The sequence below is a fragment of the Sus scrofa genome, chromosome 1 (assembly GCF_000003025.6).
Source record: "Sus scrofa isolate TJ Tabasco breed Duroc chromosome 1, Sscrofa11.1, whole genome shotgun sequence".
In the NCBI taxonomy this organism is placed as follows: domain Eukaryota; kingdom Metazoa; phylum Chordata; class Mammalia; order Artiodactyla; family Suidae; genus Sus; species Sus scrofa.
This window is the reverse complement of record NC_010443.5, coordinates 186,465,356-186,481,785: the sequence shown is the minus strand read 5'-3', so window position 1 is coordinate 186,481,785 and position 16,430 is coordinate 186,465,356. Positions and strand designations below refer to the sequence as shown.

General features: G+C 38.7%; 1 long non-coding RNA gene across 2 annotated transcripts in view; it reads left to right on the top strand.

Moving 5' to 3' along the window:
* Positions 1 to 16,430, top strand: part of LOC110262249 — a 93,258-nt gene that overhangs the window by 48,244 nt on the left and 28,584 nt on the right. Inside the window, exon 3 of one of the 2 annotated variants that reach the window (XR_002347082.1) lies at positions 3,437 to 3,643. The exons of the other annotated variant lie outside the window; for it this stretch is intronic. This is a non-coding gene — a long non-coding RNA (uncharacterized LOC110262249). The remainder of the gene's footprint in view (positions 1 to 3,436; positions 3,644 to 16,430) is intronic. 2 annotated transcript variants of the gene reach the window in all.

Sequence of the window (16,430 nt, the reverse complement as noted above, 5' to 3'; positions counted from 1 at the left end):
CTTGGCTTATGGAAGTTCCCTTGCTAGGGGTCAAATTGGAGCTGCAGCTGCTGGCCTGTGCCATAGCCACAGCAACTCGGGATCCAAGCCATGTCTGCAACCTACACCACAGCTCAGGGCAAGGCTGGATGCTTAACCTACTGAGCTTAGCCTGAGATCAAACCCAAGTGCTCATGGATACTAGTCATGTTCATTACCACTGAGCCACAATGGGAACTCCCCTGGCTGTTGTGATGTGTAGTTCTTCAGTCTTTTCATTTATATGTTTTTACCAATTGGGATTGTACTTATCATGGTAAATTACTTCTTGTTTTTCACTGTCTTAACTTGGGCTGCTCTGACAAATTACTGTAGAGTGGATGGCTTATACAACAAATATCTATTATTTCTCACTATTCTGGAGGTTAGGACTTCTAAGATCAAGGTGTTAATAGATTCAGTGTCTGGTGAGAGCTGGTTGTGTCTCCTTGGTTTGCAGACAGCCACCGTCTGATTTTAACCACAAATGCTGCATATGGAGGTTCCCAGGCTAGGGCTCAAATTGGAGCTGCAGCTTTTGGCCTGCACCACAGCCACAGCAATATGGGATCTGAACCGTGTCTGCGACCTACACCACAGCTTGCTGCAATGCCAGATTCTTGACCCACTGAGCGTGGCCAGGGATTGAACCCCCATCCTCATGTATACTGGTCCAGTTCATTACTGCTGAGCCCCAACAGGAACTCCCATCTCTTGGCTCTTCTTATAATGGCACTGATCCCATTTATTAAAGTCCCATCCTCATGACCTAATCACCTCCCAAAGATGGGGACTAGAGTTTCAACGTTTGAATTTTGGAGGAAAGCAAGTATTCAGTTTGTTTCAAGGGAAATAAAGTTTCAAGGGAAAAATTTTACCTACATTTTTTTGTATACCTCCATAAATTACCTACAGCCTCTTTTGACATATTCAACAAAGAGGAATTATCATTTTCGCTAATAGCCATGCATAAGTTTAGTGTGGTCAATAACTATTTGTTAACTTAGCAATTGGTGTTCCTCTTCGAATACTACAAAGGTGTCCTGTAGAGATCCTATTCAAGTGCACAGCTAGAGAGTTGCTGCCAGAGGGTCCCACAAGCTGGCATCTACTCTTCTATGGCTTTCAAACCTGACGCTTTGCAGAACTTGCATCTACCTATGCAGTCAGGATTTGGAGATGCCAATTCATATAACTAAACTCACAGTAGAGATGGTGAAATTAACTTTTTAAGAAGTTTTTTTTTTTTTTTCCCACTGTACAGCAAGGGGGTCAGGTTATCCTTACATGTATACATTACAATTACATTTTTTCCCCCACCCTCTCTTCTGTTGCAACATGAGTATCTAGACAAAGTTCTCAATGCTATTCAGCAGGATCTCCTTGTAAATCTATTCTAAGTTGTGTCTGATAAGCCCAAGCTCCCGATCCCTCCCACACCCTCCCCCTCCCATCAGGCAGCCACAAGTCCCTGATTTTCATTTCTGAGGAGATGTTCATTTGTGCTGGATATTAGATTCCAGTTATAAGTGATGTCATATGGTATTTGTCTTTGTCTTTCTGGCTCATTTCACTCAGGATGAGATTCTCTAGTTCCATTCTTGTTGCTGCAAATGGCATTATGTCATTCTTTTTTATGGCTGAGTAGTATTCCATTGTGTATATATTGGCAATGAGAATGCTCTGTATTTCAGCCAGGAGGGTTAAATGAAACACCTTCCAGTTTGGCTGTTCCTGGCCTCCTCCAGGCACTCCAAAAAATCCAAGGAAGGAAAGACAGCCTCTCCTCTGGTCTGGCTGGGAACATGAACATGGTCTCTGAGATACGATCCTCTTGGTTGGGTAATGTGCATCCATGGTAAGTTTTTATAAAAACCATTCATGGGAGTTCCCATCGTGGCTCAGCAGAAACAAATCTGACTAGTATCCATGAGGACACAGGTTCCATCCCTGGTCTAGCTCAGTGGGTTAAGGATCCAGCTTTGCCGTGAGCTGTGGTGTAGGTTGCAGATGCGGCTTGGATCCTGCATTGCTGTGGCTGTGGTGTAGGCCAGTGGTTACAGCTCCAATTTGACCCCTAGCCTGGGAACTTCTATATGCTTCAGGTGTGGCCCTAAAAAGACAAAAAAAAAAAAAAAAAAAAAAAAGAGAGAGAGAGAGAAAGAAAGAAAGGAAAAGAAAAAGCATTCACAAGATAGTCATGAAAGCATTTGGGGCTGGAGGTGGTGGGCTGAGAGCTGTTTCCTTGATCATTTTCCACAATAATTTAGGCTTTTTATAAAACCAAACCTAGTTTTAGTGTTTTCTTCTGTTTGCTTCTTTCTTCCATTCTCTCTATGATTCTGCTCCCACCTATTAAAATCATGGCTTCTGATTTTTCTTCAACTCATTTCTCTGATCACTATACTTATTACTTGTGACTTTTTTTTTTTACTTTTTTTTTTAATTCTACATATAAGTGATACTATGCAGTATTTGACTTTCTCTCTCTGGCATATTTCTTTTTTTTTTTTTTTTTTGTCTTTTTGCTATTTCTTGGGCCGCTCCCCCGGCATATGGAGGTTCCCAGGCTAGGGGTCTAATTGGAGCTGTAGCCACAGGCCTACGCCAGAGCCACAGCAACGCGGGATCCGAGCCGAGTCTGCAACCTACACCACAGCTCACAGCAACGCCGGATCCTTAACCCACTGAGCAAGGGCAGGGACCGAACCCACAACCTCATGGTTCCTAGTCAGATTCGTTAACCACTGTGCCACGACGGGAACTCCTACTTGTGACTTTTAAACATGTTTAGCAAGTCAGCTCGACGGAGGTTTCCTTTAGTTATGTTACGTAACCTGGTTGAAATATTTGATTTATTGGAATTGCTAAATTCAAAATACTCTTGGGCATTTTTACATTAACTTTAAAAAAAGGATGTTGTATGCATGATTAGTCTGTTTGTCAAATTATTGCCTTTTGCTGGTTCTCAGAAGTTTTCATATTTCTTTTTGTAAGTGGTTTTTAGGGATGACTATTCACCCAAGGAATAACAGAATAAAAGCAATAAACCTGAACAGGAAGGACCAACTTGATGGTGAAGACTTTCCTTCTTACCCAGGCTTCTCTCAGTTCCACTTTGAAGAATAGATTACACACTGTGTGTGTGTTACATTTCTGTATTCAAATGCATAAATATAGCCACCATGCATGTTGGGGTGTCAGATCAAAGCACCCTCAGAAACATTCTCTATTAAGGATAGGAGCAGTTTTGAGCACTGTGGGGAAATTCCAAAGAAGTCTAATTAAAATCATTGCCTAAGCAGATGTGCTCCTTCATGTTAAGTATTTATCTCAGAACTTTAGCTTTCTTGAAGAAAAAGGCATTCTAAATATTTACTGATAAAACATTCTGAATCAATTTCTTCCTTGCCTACAGTTGAGAAATATAAACATTCTAGGTGATAAACACGAGGTTTGTGACTACATAGTACTGGAGAAGAAATGATTCTGGCACTGATGCTTGTGAATTTCATGGCGGCTCCAATCCAGGTGGAGGTGTGAGCATCTTCACAAAGTCCATTCTCCTTCCACATCCATCCTCAAAGCCTCCAAGAATTCCTGTCCCGGCAGCCTCAAGCTTCCGGTAGGGGTTGCTGTTGTCTAATACAAAGCCTGTTGTTCTCAATAGACTTTGGTTATCTCTTCAGATCATTGCTAACCTTTGCCCTTTCCCAGGATTTAATCTGTTTAAATTGATATTGGTTATTTGCTCTTGAGTTTACTGTGAATTTAATCTTATATTACTGTTTAATACATTAAACTGCTATTTTGGTTGCTGCCACTGCAATGATTAGCATTAATGTTCCCCCAGATGTGTTCTGAATATCAGTAAGCTTGCTTGTTCAGGAAAAGGAATGATAATTTTATTGTTTTTAAAACAGTGAACTATTTGATTACTTTATAAAATGTGTGCAGTGAATTTCGATGAGGTCAGTTCTAGAATCAAACTAGGACTTTCAGAGGATTTGAAACACTGGCCTTAACGTATAAGTTTTGCTTTGAAAATTTTATTTTTCTGCTGGTAGAGATGCATTATATTTGCATTTTTGAGCCTGAATAATTTTAATTCCATTTTTATTATACAAACCCAAGAGGAACATTTATTTTGTTTTCACTGATTAGTTATACAATTATTCTTTTCAGATACTACATGAACCATGAACCATAATATTATATTCCTTGCTAATACATTTTGGCAAAAGTATTTACATGAAAACACAATCCATAAATGTAATGACTTTCTCAAATGAGTACATTGTTACCATGAAGCAATCACCTTTACTTTAATACAAGCAAAATTCATTAAATTTTTCTCAATTAGCAAGACGACTTTCCCAAATGAACTAGTGAAGGAAGAACATTGCCTGTGTTATCCTAACCCAGCTGATTTGCCTTTTATTACCAGATGCCTACTTGTAGAGGAGAAAAAAAAAAAAAAAAAGGAAGTATTTAATTTGAATAAACTTGATGCAATGCTGACTCCTAGGGGATTAGGTATGGTTCTGATATACTTCGTTTCTTTTTGGTTAGTTTCAAAGTAAAAGTTAGATTCCAAAGCAAAAGCCTTTGAAGCCAAGATAACTACCTTCAAGTCTCGCTAATGCTGAAAAGAAGGAACTTGGAGACCCAAATGAACAAATCCTTTGAATTGCAAAACTTAACTTAAAAGAACATTTTATTTTTTCCCTTTCATTAAAATGTTTAAATCCCATCATAAGTCTAATAACCAGATTATGTCATTTGACACAGACAGTTGAGTTGAGCCTTGTATCTGTAAATACAAATGTCAAAGTTGTTTGGGAAAAAAATGCAATTAACTTTGAATTCACATTAATATAGTATAGATTTCAGACTAATTTAACTGCCTCTTTATGAAGTAATTTTTCAGTTGTGGTGTTGTTATTCATTTTATGTGTAGAGTGAAAATATATTTTTTTCCCTTAAGATAAGTTTGTTTTTTTTTTAATGACACTATCTATGTATACATTGAATAACTTAGAGTATGGGGTTTATAAAATCTGTTAGCTATTCCTAATAAAAATGCAAAGACTAAAAATGTTAACTATCATGTATTTATGGGGCTCTTGCTCTTAAAATACTTAGTATCACTGAATCTAATTCTACGAATACCTATTTAGCATTCTTCAGATGGATTGTAAAATATTAGTTAAATAATATTGCTAAGGGTCCAAGGTTAAGACTGAAAATTCCAATTTCTAGCACTGTTCTTCTAAGATAAGGGACAACTAATGCAGTCTTTGTCTTGTAGGAAGCTAGAGTCAGATGTTAAAGTTTACGTTAATCCTGAGGAAAATTAGCAATATCTTTCCCTTTCCTTGATATTTCAGATAGCTCTTAAGTTGACAGGGGGGAAGAATCATTAAAAATAATAATAGTAATAATCACAGCAATAAATTTGGGGTATGTGACATTCTCCAATAAAAGGAACCAGGCTCCTTAGAAAAATGGCTGATTAGAGGACTGAAGCAGAGAATATTCAAGATGAACCTGGAGTATCCGGTAGTACCAGAAAGTGAGGAAGTGCTTAAAAAACAAAAAGAAACCAAAAAATGAGGCATGTCAAAGGGAACTCAAAGCCACCCTGAAAGAACTACCAGTGGACAAATATGGAAAAACGTAGGCAACAAAGTAAGGTAATATTAGATGTATGATCCACAGTATAAAATAAATAACCACCAATCCACAATTGAACACTGAAATATAAAAAATGAAATACTAAAATACTAATATGAAATAGCCCAATTAAAAAATTTTAAACATTAATGAGTAGTTAAAAATCTTTTGAAAATGCTGTTCAGAGAAAACATATTCTTAAACCAAATTGAGTGACAAATCTCTAATTTACAACTTAGGCCATGGTCTTCTACTTGCCCTGGGTTCATTTTTTCAAGATTCATAAGTCATTCATAATTTTCACAGCAAAGTTAACCATGAAGTTTGATGTTGATCTTTGGGGAATAGTAAACTTGTTAAGATGTGAAAAAAGGAGATGTGAAAAAAATGGGCCTAGAAATCCTGTATTTATGGTCCCTGCTGAGGATCTATACTCTTTTCTTATGTAGAAATGATCTAGCTCCTCAAAACCAATCTGCTTTTCCAAGGTCCTTCTGATCAAAATGGATCCTGTGATACTATCTATCCTCATAAAGGAGTAGAGAAGCTCCCTAACCATTAGTAGGAAAAGATTGACAAGATACATCATTAGGTGAAAAGCAAGGTGGAGAACAACATGTCTAATGTGATGCTTAAAAGAGAGATATATTTTTCCAGTTGCTTGTATAAGCATGAAGTAAATCTATAAGTTCCATAAAAGATGAGGAACCACTGTGAACCTCTGGGTGGGAACTGGGCAGAGGGGACAATTTGACGAGGCGGCTTTTGTGATACACCTTTTTCTTCAGGTATGCTATCACCTTTATTTTATTTTATTTTATTTTATTTCATTTTATTTTTTGCTTTTTAGGGCTGCACCCACGGCATATGGAGGTTCCCAGGCTAGGGGTTGAATCAGAGTTACAGCTGCTGACCTACACCACAGCCACAGAAATGTGGGATCTGAGCCACATCTTGTGACCTACACCACAGCTCATGGCAACTCCAGATCCTTAACCCACTGAGCAAGGCCAGGGATTGAACCCAAACCCACATCCTCATGGATCCTAGTTGGGTTCGTTAACTGCTGAGCCACGAAGGGAACTCCTGCTATCACCTTTCTGAAAAATTAAACTTAAAAATATATTCTATTTTAATCACAAATGCATATTCAACTAATTTAAGATTGAGAAAGTGTTTCATTGGTTTATATACTGGAAGAGTCTGTGGTCAGGATAAGACAAGGCTGGATAAGTTGAAACTTTGTTGTTTTTGTTCTCTCTCAACTCTCAGCTCTTAGGTTTTGGCTACATTCTGTCTTGCAGCAGATGGCTGACCCTCAAGGTTCAGGAAGAATGGCCACAAGATGCATGAGTCATAGGATTATATTATTTTGAGAGCTTGCCAGAGAAGAGAAAAATCTTTCCTTCTCTGGCAATTAAGGCTGGACCATCTGGGATCACATATCTTTCCTGATCCCTGAACCAATCACCTGAACCAATCTTTTTGCTTGGGAGGTAGAACACTCTGATTGGCCAGGCCTAGGTCATATGGGGATAGTGAGGTTGCCCTCACTTGTACCACACAGAAAGGGGAGGAATATTCCCCCAAGCTAGGAATGGTGGGCAGTGAACACATATCAACTAAAGAGCAAAATGTGCTTAAGACCAGAAAGAACCCAAATTCCTGTGGCTCAGACCTTTATATCTAGTCTTACTGAAAAACTCAGGGATCTACAAGAAGACAGGCACCTGGAAAATGACCGACCATTAACCATTTGAAAGTAAGCTTTCCATTTATGTGGGCAGTGAAGTTGAAACTGGAATGTAACATCTTTCTCTGGAATGTGGTGTCTTTCTCTAAGACCCTACCTGATTAAAGTTGTTCTTATTAACTGGGAAACACATTAAGTCTCTTCTCCTCACAGACCCTTTTTATTTTTATTTTTTCTATCTAAGGCCACACCTGTGGCGTAGGAAAGGTCTCAGGCTAGAGGTTGAATTGGAGTTGCAGCTGCCAGCCTATACCACAGCCACAGCAACGCAGGATCTGAACCACACGTGCAACCTATACCACAGCTCACAGCAACACTGGATCCTTAACCCACTGAGTGAGGCCAAGGATCAAACCTGCATCCTCATGGACACTAAGTCAGATTCTTAGCCTGATGAGCCACAATTGGGAACTCCTCCCCTCACAGACTCTATTCACTCCTGGTATAAATAGTGTTAGAATCTAAACTTAAATGATGAGACAAAGGAAAATGTTTGCCAAAAGGAGGGGTAATTGCTAGAAGCTGATTTCAGAAATGCTGCATTAATCTTTACAATCTTGCCAAATTTTTAGAAAATAAAAGATTCAGCTAAGCTCATTAAAAAATCATTTAACCTGATGATTGAAGACAAAAGGGTAGATGTCCAGTTAGTGAGTTACACAACTCATGCATCTTGCAGCTTTTTCAGAACCTTGGTTTGGGTTCTGCTTCAAGAGAGAACGCAGCTACACTCAAAAATATCTGCACGCTGTGCATTGTGAGAGGAAGCTACTTTTTTTTCTCTTACTGTATTTATTTGGCAAACTTGGTATAAAATTCTTTTTTCTTCTCTTCTTTTTGTTCAAATGAATCCAATTTTTTTTTGGCTTCATCTGCAGCATGTGGAAGTTCAGGGGCCAAGGATCCAACCTATGCCACAGCAGCAACCCAAGCCACTGCAGTAACAACGCCAGAACCTTAACCTGCTGTATCACAGGGGAACTCCTAAGCCACTTGAATCCCTTGAAATAGTAGTTTTCTCCTCTGTAAAAGGGAGATGATAAGTTTGTTTTGCGAAACTGGTGGGAATTTTATTAGTGCCCTATTGCTGCTAGAACAAATACCACAAACCTAGTGGCTTAAAACAACACAGATTTATTATGACTGTATTCTGGCAGTCAGAGTCTAAAATGAGTCGGCAGTGCTGTATTCTTTGTGGAGTCTCTAGAGGAATAATACCTTCTCTTGTTTTTTGTAGCTTCTAGAGCTGCCCACAGTTCCTTGGCTCATGGCTGCATCATTGCAACTTCTGCTTCTGTGGTCACATCTTCTTTTTCTCTCTGATCCTCCTGCCACCCTCTTACAATGATCCTTGTGATTACATTGGCCCACCCAGATCACTTACGATCATCTTCCCAGATCATGATCCTTAATTTAACCTTATCTGTAAGGTCCTTTTTTGCCACATAAGGCAACATACTTAGAGGATTCAGGGATGAGGACGTAGACACCTTTGGAGACCATTATTCTGCCTACTACAGGACCATAAATGAAACGATACCTGTGAAGATTCTCAGCACTGTGCTTGCCATGTAACAGATACTTGACAAATGCTTATTTATAGTTTACAAGTTTTAACAATTCATATATTGGACTGTGCATCTTGTCTGGCATTAAATTCTTAGATATTTGGTATCTTGAGCAGGGCGCAAAATATAGAATGATAACTTCTCATGGATGCCAACATAATTTTTTCACATTTATGAACTCTGTGTGCTGCCATTAGAAAATACTTTCTGTCTAAAAGTAAAGGGATGCCCTTGAATGGAATGAGTTTAAACAGCAAAATAATAAACGTGCAAGTTCTCTTCAGTTACTCTTTAATGAAGACCGAATGCAATACACAAGTTGTGGAGAATTTTCAAAGAATATTCAATGTCCTGAAGAACCTTACATCTTGTAAAACACAGTAAAAGGGTTATTTCATCAAAATATGTTGTAAGAGGTCAAGATGCAGCAATGTAGATGTTGGTGCCTCAGCAGATCTCCTCATTTGCATTTGAGTTAACAGGTTCCCGGAGCATTTCAGCACCCCTCTTTTGGGGAAGGTCCTACTGGCCCCAAACTGTGTTCAGTGGAGCCTAGTAGCCCTGAATTAGAATTGAGTTTTCCTCCAGGGCCATCTCCTCCAAGAATTTCAATGGCCAAACAAGTCTCCTCATCACTGTGAAGAAGGCGGACAGTGACTTTTGAGAACCTCCCTAAAAACTCGTGAAGAGAGAGGTAGGATAAAGTCTCCACTAGTTTTAGTAAATAAAAAATAAAAAACCCATGACACCCAGAGGGACCAACCTTTGCAATAATGAAGTTTTATATTTGGTGTGATGGGCCATCCCTAGTATGTGTTCCTTCTGGTTAATAATAGTCTTTGTTTAGTAGTCATTCTCCTGGGAGGGAATGCTAATGTAATACTCAGAGTTTTCTGCTGCTGGCTGGGACCTATTATCAATAGGTCATAAATAAACTGCCACCGCATAGGAAAGACAATAAGATTATATATACTCCTACTACCTCCAATTACAGTAAGAGCAACAATTATAAGGTTGTACTCCTACAGCCACCCTAGGGAGAAAATGAGAGGAAAATGTTCCATTAGCTTAATGAAGAGAGCACAGCAGAGGTACGGTCAAATTTTCTCACTATTAGCACCTATGGTGCGACATGAGGGAAGCTCGAGATGCAGGGTAACAATTAAACTTTCTGACAATTAGCCCCTACAAAGTGCGTTCCCTGAGCCCAAAGGAGACATTTAAAGAATCACATTTACATTTTTCTCACCTCTTGCCTATGAAATTTGAATGAGTCATTTGCTTGTGGAAAGCAGAGGGAGTCAAGATGAAAGTTTATTTCAGAGATGACTACAAAGTATTGTTGGCGGTCTTGCCAGAGAACACACATCAGCTGAATGGCACCATTTGTAAAAGGAAGGGTTAAGAAAAATTAAAGCAGAGGTGTTCACACCAACCTAATTAGAGAAAATATGTATTGGTTCAGAGTGAGTAATTTAGCTTCCATGTTACCTGTGCTAAAGAGAACATAGAAGAAAAAGAAAAAAAAAATGATGTGAGGTCTTTGATTACAACTGCCTCCCAGAAGGCACAGTATTGGAGGGAGAAGAGAGCTTTCAAGAATGGGTGCCCTGTGTTCTGATTCTGGTCCACCACGTCACCTCACGAAGCTTCAGTTTCTTTCCTTTGCAGAATGGAGTTACCAAACCTCCATAGGTTATTGGGAGGATTATTAGTTATTGGGGAGTTCCCATTGCGGTTCTATATGTTAAGAACGTGACATAATGTCCTGGAGGACTCAGGTCTGATCCCCAGCCTCATTCAGTGGGTTAAGGATCCGGGATCGCCAGTGAGCTGCTGTGTAGGTTGCAAATGGAGGTTCAGATTCCATGTGGCTGTGGAGTAGGCTGGCAGCTGCAGGTCTGATTCGACCCCTAGCCTGGGAATTTACATATGCTGGAGCTGAGGCCCTAAAAAGAAAAAAAAATGTTACTGAAAGAAAGCTGAAAAGAAAATGGCAAGTCAAATAGCAGACTATACCTTTATTGAGAAATAGTTTTGCCTAGGATACAGTGTTTCAAGCATCATCATCCTTAATGTCTGTGGACTTTGCTGGTATTTCAGAAGGTTGTTATGACTGCAGTTAGGTTTTAGGTGTTTGGTGAAATTACCACAGCTGTTTTAAAGTAGTTTAGTTAGTAACAAGATACTGAGTTGGAGAAGTGGAGTACTTCTCAATTACGCCTTCACCAATCCTTGTGACAAGCGTGGCTACTTATTGTGTGGATGCTACTTTTCACAACACTTGCTGTTCTTTTCCCAATTACCAGAAGGTTTACTCTTGCCCCCTGCCACTCCCACCCTCACTCAGTTTCTATGGCCATCGTACATTATGTTGTAAAAATTATACCCCACTTCCACCCTCACCCCCAGACCTTTTCATCCTTCTTTCTCCCCACACCTTTTTTTTTTTTTTAAACTCCGAAGAATTTATCACTACTGACATACTACATATTTTACTTATTGTTGTGACTTTGTTAACATTTCTTAAGTAGAGCCCTGGTATATTAGATGGTGAGCTATGAGGGGTTCAACAAAAACTGCCAGGAAAAGCGAAAAGACAAGCTTATAACTCAGGTCCTGGAGGACATGACTCTCTAGCGGGACCATGGGGAGAGGCTGAGTCAGGGTGCAGATAAAGAGAGTGTAGCAGCATCCAGGGCACATACCTTAATAGGGTCCTCAGGTGGAATGCTTTGGGATTTCCAGATAAAGGCTGAACTGGTCAATTCAAGCCGAGAAGAGTAGGGTTTTGGTCTAATCTGAGGGACACACGAGGAGAAGGCCCTGGGAGATGGGGGAGAGTGCTTAGCACAATTGAAGGAGTCATATCAGAAACTCAGATTTATTTATGACTCTGCATTCAAGACAGTGGCTGGTGTCAGTTCAAGGCCCCTGTGGGCTGTATGGCCACCACATAAAATGGACTTCAAGGCAGCAATACCTGTTATGGGGTAGTCTAGCCAAACTCTCAACATTTATATATATCTTTATTTGCTATCTCTCCTTAATATAGTATAAGGTCCATGAGGGACAGGGGCTTGTTTTATTCATTGCTGAATTCCCAGCACCTAATATAATGCCTGAATATAGTAGATGCTCAATAAATAGTTGTTGAATTAAAGAAAAAACTGTAGATGGAATTTACCAAAATCCTCATATGTGCCTGTGTGGGTGACACAACCAAGAAAATTCCATAAGAGAAATACTCTTATAACTCCACAATTTGCCTTCCTAACATGAGCCCTATTATCATTTTCATCACCATCACTTCTTTCCTATTGTTAATAATTTGTCTTATCTCTTTTCCCAGAATAGCACGGCTCAAATGATAACACTTAATTTACATAAAATTTGCCTTGCGTGTGTAATAGAAGCATAGCAGGTGACAGAGACATAGAGATCATCCAGTCCACTTGCCTTGCTCCCACATTTTTCAAATGAGGAAACTGACAGTAAATGATGTAGTCATGACTGCATAGCTGCCAAACCTGCCTGGATCCAGGATCCTTTGTTTTAGTTTTAGGATAGAAAAGTCATGTGACTTTATAAAAGGATTGGGAAACCTGTTCTCATCAGGGTAGAAGCTCCTGTAGTTACACAAGCCTTAATTCCCCCTGTTTGCAATCTTTAGGAAATGATTTATCAGGGTGAACCACATGAGTAAGGACTGGCTTACCTGGTGAGATTTGAGAAGTAGGGTGGAAACTATATAACCCCCAATAGAGAACACTCCCAGTGTCAGAAATTGTGCTAATGGCCTTTGTGCCAAGCTTTACTCACTCTGCAATCCTATTTGAAAAGCCAGTCCTCTAAATAGATACACTAGGTTCCTAATACTTTACTGGGGACGCAGAAACTTTGAAGTGATCCCAGAAATCTAAGAGCACAGGAGCTTACATTCCAGGACTGGGGAAGGAACTAGGAGGAGTGAACCCTAGGAATGTACTTAAAAGTTGAAGCAAAAATGCTGAAGGTCTACTGACTACTTAATGCCAGCTCTGAGTTTCCTCTCCAGTTAAACGGGTAAGGGGGGGAAAAGCCTTTATAGTGTAAATGGTGGGATATGGTGCAGAACTAATCATGTTATATAAGGGCTCTGGGAAGCAGTGCCACACGGTTACTTAAGAATGGTTAATTTTAGTAATAGATAAGCACCCTTGGATCTCCTCACTAAGCAATTATTGATGCACACGTAAAGTGAACTTTGAGGCTGGTACCATACATCTCTGGATGTTTTCTGCAGTTGATGTACATAGCACAAAACAAAACAGGTTTGTGGGTAGAGAGGAGAGTATGCAGCGATGTGTTGAGGGCAGGGTGGTTTCACCCCGATGTAGGCGATAAGGGGTATGCACTGTCTGTAGAGAAGCTAAACCCAACACATATCTATTCAATAAAAGATCATTTTACTACCTGCACCCCTTTCTGGCCATCATTCTTGTTCCCTTCATATAACTGAAAGTACTTTAGTCATATGGAGGTGATAGGTGTTAAAAAAAAATGTCCAATACTCTAGATTTGTCACTAATATCCTCACTGACACTACACTGAGATCTTCTACCAGGGTCTCTAGTAACCAGTTGTAACTTGGCAAAAAATACTTTGCACTCTGGTTGATTTTTCCAGATTACTAAGCCAATGGGTATAGAAGAACAATTTGAGTTCCATTTTTAACTCCATCAAAAGATAGGAATTCTTATTATCGTAATTACTTTGTCTTTACTGGTTAAATTAACATTCGGCTACTGGAGTTGCTGTGCAGTATACGATATGATTTTGCCTACTGTGTGTTCCAAGTAGTCTTGTCACAGTAACAGCATGCTAGCTTGAAAAGCCTTACAACAAATAGGTAAATACATGTCTTTTGTGAATTAAAAGGGGTAATTATGTCAGCCTTACTGCATTTGTGGGTGAATAGCTAAAAATAATTGAAGTAAAAATGTCAAGAAATATTTAACATTAAATGCAAGTAATCACAAGATTGTCATAAACATGAGAATGACCTGTAAAACATAATTTTTAGTTTCCCTTGAGAGAGTATCCACATTCGAATATGAAAACACATGCACAAATACTCTTATTTCCCCTTCATTTTAAGCAGTTCCAGTCCTATAAACTATAGGTACAATTGCTATAATTTTCCTGTCAAAATAGATTTTTGCTATAAAAGACCCCCAAATTATTATTTTTATTTTTAAATTTTATCTTTATGGTTTATACAAATGGAACCCAAATAAATCCTGATATTGAAAATATTTTGGCTTGCTGGAAACATGTAGGATTATGCTTATATTGAATGTGCTTATTATTGAGATTCATTTAAAAACAAACACACCAGAATTTGCAACTGAGCTTCAAAGTAGTCTTTAGTTAACCACACTTATTCCATGTTTCTGTCTTTGTGCCAAATCTTTCTAGGAATTCCTTTTTCTTTGTGAATAGCCTTTAAACCATGTGGCATATTCTCCCAAAAATTTGATTTCTTAAAATTTAAGCCCCATGACTATAAGATGGTTGATTAAGCTAGATAAAATGGGGTTTTATTTAATACAAAGAGGCAATCATAAGGTTCATTTTTCTTCTGAAGCTTTAAATTAGCTTTTTAAGGCTTTTGCAAAGAGAAGTCCTCTAAATATTTTTCTATGTTAGCTTCACTAGAGTCACCTAATTTCAAAGACAACATGTATTTGAACATGTGAAAGTTGTGGGTTGTTGTTGATAATGAGTCCCCTTTTTTAAAAGGTAGCCAAATAGTCCCCTTTTTTAAAAGGTAGCCAAATAGATTCTAATGGCTTTGAATGTAAAGCAATGACTGGTGGCTGTGTCCAGCAGAAGTGAAATGCTTCAGGTTCGAAATCACTAGGCAACCATCTGACATAATCAGTTTCATCATCATATTAAATTTTTTTCAATCTTTTTCTCTTAAATTTTGCCTGGAACATTATCAGTGGTGGATGGATTATGATGCCCTTTTGCATATGTACCTATTCTCAACCTTTCCAAAAATGAGTTGAGGAAATTAAAAATATAGGATACAATAAATAGTATAATGTTAATAAAGATAAATATAATAGGATAGGGAAGTACCATAGGATACAGTAGGGTAAAAAGACAGATAAATTGAGGCAAAGGGAAAGTTACAATAATAAAATGATACCAAACAAAGATGACCAAAAAAGTATATGAAAAATTTATGCATATCTTCAATAAAGGTCAAAATTTCAGCTCTCAGCTTCCAAGTTACCAAAGAGGAAAATGATCTATTAACAAGAATAAAAATATATGTGTGTGTGTGTGTGTGAATTCATTCTCTCTCCTCTCTCTCCTGGGTGTGTGTGTGTGTCTGTGTATGTGTGTACATGAATGCACACACACACATGAGGAGAAGCAGTGGGGCTGTTTAGCTTAACTAGATTAAAATCTAAATCTAACTTTGCCATTAACACAAATGTCAAATTTCTGTTTCCTGCTGTAAATGTAGGTATTTAATATTTTGCTTTTCCCTATTTTGCTGCATATTACCAAAAAAATACTTGGGATATAAATAACAGTGACTACTTCCAGTTCATAAGTTAAGAAAATAGAAACAGCTGATACCATAATTCAAGGGTGAGTCAAAGGGAATAATCTGGGCCATCACCTGTGTACTATTCACTTTACATGCGCTGTGTCATTTCACTCGTACACCAGTCTTATGAAATAAGATTCTTATTTTTCAAATAAGGATGCTGTGTGTCCAAGGTTTCCTTAAACAGAGGTGGCATTTGAACTGTTTGCCTAACCTGAAAGCCACACTGTAATCTCCACTGACCACCAAGCTTACTCACCCTTCTAAGGGCTTTACTGGAAAACTATCTTAAGGAGCACAATGAAGACTCCTCCCAATTTCAGATCCTTTGAGTGTCAATCTTTCCTTTCAAAAAGGCACAAGATAACTTGTTGCACTCATTTGGGTTTCAACCTTTCCATTGCCATATACTGCCTGAGTTATTATTTACTTGGTATTTTTCTTTATGTGTGTTCACTTTAAATTTGGATTTACATTTATTATTAAAAATGTAAAACCAGTATTTTTGCTAGAAAAAGAAACATAAAGCGAAATGGCTGTTAATACGTATGAGTTCATTCAGCCTCTAGAAGCTCTGGGCAACCAGCAAGTGGGCATCCCCAGGGACCCTCCAGTGCTAGACTGGGAAGTTAGGAAGCTTCTCCCTCTTTGGGTATGGGGCATGATCTGCAGCAGGAGTGTCCTGATGGCCACCTCCAGGCCTCCATGTTATCACGTTTCCACTTTCAGACATCAGCGAGGCTTAGGGTTGTGGTAGGCTAGGCCTATGGAAGATACAGGAATATGCCCACTGCTATTAAAAATC